The sequence below is a fragment of the Equus asinus genome, chromosome 13 (genome assembly GCF_041296235.1).
Source record: "Equus asinus isolate D_3611 breed Donkey chromosome 13, EquAss-T2T_v2, whole genome shotgun sequence".
NCBI lineage: Eukaryota > Metazoa > Chordata > Mammalia > Perissodactyla > Equidae > Equus > Equus asinus.
The window spans coordinates 51,793,652-51,797,874 of record NC_091802.1 but is presented as its reverse complement, the minus strand read 5'-3'; positions in this window follow the sequence as shown (position 1 = coordinate 51,797,874).

Sequence of the window (4,223 nt, the reverse complement as noted above, 5' to 3'; positions counted from 1 at the left end):
TCATTTTTCTTCCTTTGTATTTCTGACTGCCATTTCATTTTGGTGGTTTTCTGAGGGGGACTTCTCAGTTTTCTCTCTTTTTGTGAATTGTGGCTCTCCTCTGATTTTTTGTTCAGTGGTTACTGTGAGGACTCTATGAAAGATATTGGAGATGAGATAGTCCATTTTTTCATAGCCTCTTATCTCCATTAACCTAAGCACATTCCTTCCCTTTCCTCTCCTCTTCTGAGTCATTGGTGTTACAAATTGTTCTGTTTTTAATTTAATAGTTTGTAGCTAAGTTGAAGTGTTTATCATTACTTTTGATGCTTTATTTCCCTTCCTCTTTTAAGTCATAACTGAATCTTTGCCTCCCTATTCTGGTAGAGAGCTGCAGGTTTCAGATCATGTCTGTCTATCTCCTTGCTCAGAGCTTTGTAGACCTTTGCCTTTTTGTTGCCAGGGTGAGGGCATCTTTAATTATTTCTTGTAGGGGAGGTTTAGTGGCCATGCACTCCCTCAGCTTTTGTTTATCTGTGAAAGCTTTTATTTTTCCATTGTATCTGAAGGAAAGTTTTGCTGGATACAGTATTCTTGGCTAAAAGTTTTTGTCTTTCAATATTTTGAATATGTCATTCCATTCTCTCCTAGCCTGTAGAGTTTCTCCCAAGAAATTTGTTGAAAGCCTGATAGAGTTTCCTTTGTAGGTTATTTTCTTCTGCTTTGCTGCTCTTATATTTTTTCTTTATCATTAACTTTTGCCCTTTTTACTATTATGTGCCTTGGACAAGGTCTTTTTGCTTTGATGAATTTGGGCATTCTCTTAGCTTCATTTATTTGTAAATCCTGAAACATCCCCTAGTTTGGGAAGTTCTCAGCAATTATTCCTTTGAACAAGTTCTCTGCTCCTTTCCCTCCTCTTCTCTCTCTTGAATACCTATAATCCTTATGTTACTTTTCCTAATTGAGTTGGATATTTCTTGAATTCCTTCATTTTTTAAAAATCTTAGTTCTGTCTCCTCCTGCACCTGTAGAATTTCTACATTTTTATCCTCTGGAAGACTAATCCTTCCCTCCATAATATCCATTCTATTTCTTAATGATTCTAGATTATTTTTTATTTCATTAATTAGGCTTTTCTTATCCAGAATTTCTGCTTGATTTTTTTTTTAATAGTCTTAATCTCTTTGGTGAAGAGATTCATTTTATTGCTGAGCTCCTTGAATTGTCTTTCCGTGTTTCCTTATGAAGGTTATTTTGAATTCTCTGTCATTTAGGTTGTAAATTTCTGTGTCTTCAGGGTTGGTTTCTGGAGAATTCTCATTTTCCTTCTGGTCTGAATTGTTGCTGCAGTTTCTCATGGTGCTTGATGAGCTATTCTTTTGTTGGAGCATTTTTGGTATTCTTAGGATGCAGATTCCACCTGATACTGCTAAGAGGAAGCAGGAACAGTTTCTGGCCCCACTTTGTCTGTTGAAGGCTGCGGGGGTGTTATGGGTGCTTGCTCCAGCCTGAGGTCTGTTCAGGCACTTCTGTGGACTGTGCTTAGCACGCAAGGCTTCTTTGGTGGACAGAGCTAGGGCCACTCTTTGGCACTTCAGGGGCACTATGAACTCCCCTTTCCCTTTAGGAAAGTGATCACCAGTGGGCTAAAAGCTGCCACTGCCTCTTGTCACAGCTGCCAGTACATGTTCCCTCTTTTGGAGCTTAACAGCACTGAGTGCTTAGGTGTGTGGGGCCTGGGCTGTGTTTGCCCCAGTGTGTAGATCTGCTGTAGTCTCTGCTTGAGGTTTGTGGGGCTGCAGTGCTTGGCAGGCAGGTTTCCTCTCTGAGACCTGGGCTACGGCTGCTCCTTGGCACCACAGAGGTCCTGTGGACTCCCCTTCCCCACCGAGAAGGTGAACCTGAGTGGGCTCAAGGCTGCCAGGCCTCTTCCCACAGCTTCCCGGGACATGTTCCTTCTTTCGGAGCTCTGCAGCACTATGAGTTCTCCCTTGGGCCTAGGGTGTACTTGCCCCAGTGTGTAGATCTCCTGTTGCCTCTGTGTACGGTCTGCTCTGTATACGGCCACTGTGCTTGGTAGGCAAGGCTTCCTGACTGTGACCTGGGCTAGGTCTGCTCTTTGGCACTACAGGAGCGTGGTGGGCTCCCCCTCCCTGCCAGGAGAGCCAGAACAATCATGAGTGCAGGCAAGGGTTCCTTCTACCTCCTCTTACGGTCACCCAAGTGCATGTTCCCACTTTGGGGTCCTTGAATGTCAGGCTGGAAAACATTCACGTACATGCACAGGGCTATTGGGGGAGAGCAGGGCATGCTCACCTATCTCTGCCGCTTCCTACAGGGTCAGTCCATCCACCCTCAGGTGTATAGCTGAGTGTGTCTCTCAGGCATCCTGTTGTGCTGTGTGGGCTTCCTCCACTGGTCAGTGAATGTCCATTTAGTTGTAGTTCAAAAGGGGGAGAGAGAAGGGGAATAGCTCACTCCACCATGTTGCTGATGTCATCTGTGTGTATTTTTTTCTCAAAGAAACAGCTTTAGAAGGATAGAATATAACTAGAATATATATTTTAACTAAAGATTGTAATACTTTCTCCTTTGTTCAAGCTGATATTGGCACTTATGTATTAATAAATTTCCATGAAAAGGGGCTGGCCCCGTGGCCGAGTGGTTAAGTTCGCGCGCTCCGCTGCAGGCGGCCCAGTGTTTTGTCGGTTCGAATCCTGGGCGCGGACATGGCACTGCTCATCAAACCACGCTGAGGCAGCATCCCACATGCCACAACTAGAAGGACCCACAACGAAGAATATACAACTATGTGCCGGGGGGCTTTGGGGAGAAAAAGGAAAAAATAAAATCTTTGAAAAAAAAAAATTTCCATAAAAAGACAGAGCTCCTCCATGTTTGAATTTTCATCAAATAAAGACTTTCCTGAATCCATTATCTTTTCCCTAATCAATTCAAGATGTCTGATATCCTAACTATTAAATATTCTCAAGAAAAGCAATGGAAATACATGGAGAGTAAAAGGTATTTTAACCACCACAGAGCTTTCAGAAATCTTCATCAGCTATAATAGCCTGTCTCTCTAAATGTATCTATTTTATTCTGCTTTAACAGCAATCCTGGTCACATATATCTACTCCCCTCAGGTAATAATCTTTTCCATGTGAGTTAATTCCATATATGGCAACAGAATAGAAAAATATCAAGAATAACAACTCCTATAACATGCCCACCGAGCAAGTTATTACATATATTATCTTATGTAAGCCTCACCACCACCGTCACCACCAAGAAAAAAAAAGGGTAAGAAGGGTAGGAAAGGAACATGTGTTTGCATGGTAGGTTTTATTTCCACTGTTTTATTTTTGAGGAAACTGAAGCTCAGAATGTTTTAAAAGATTAAATGATTTTCCCAAGAATATGAAGCTAAAGAGTGATAAAGCTAGGATTTGAATCTACATCTACCTAGCTCCAAAGCCTATTATTTTTCAATCATATTAAACTTTCACATTTGTAAAATAATTATAATAATGTTTCCCTTGGACAATTGTTAAGATAATTAATTAAGGTGGCTTATAAAGTGCTTAGCTTCACCTTGGAAGATGGTAGCCATTCAACAAAAGGTGTACAGATTTTGGTACCTGGAAGTGGGGTTCTGTTGTATGGAACAAATACCTAAACATGTAGAACTGGCTTTCAAATTTGGTAAGGGGCAGAGGCTGGGAGAATAGGGAAGAGCATGGTAGGAAAAAACCTGTATCATCTTAGAAAATTCTGAGATCATAGACAGACTATTGGTTAAAATATGTGCATTAAAGATACTGCTGGTGAAGACACAGAAGGAAATAAGGAGTGCAGCGGAGAAAACTTTTATCATTGAAAGAATAATTACATCATCGTAAATAGAATTTTAGTAGAAATATGACCGTTAAATCATTGCCGTTGAGGGCTCAGAAGGAAATGAGGACAGAGTTATCGGAAATTGAGAGAAAGAAGATCCTTGTTATATAGTGACAAAAAATGTAGTTGAATTTTGTCCTGAGGTTAGGTAGAAAGCAAAACTTGTAAATGATGAGTTAGGATATTTGTCTGAGGAAATTTCCAAGAAAACTGTTGAGAATGCTATCTAGTTTCTGCTTGCTGCTTATAGCAAAATGTGAAGAAAGAGGTAAGTTGAAAGAAGAACTCAGAAGCAAAAAGGAACCAAAACTTGATGATTTTGGAAATTCTCAGCCTATCCA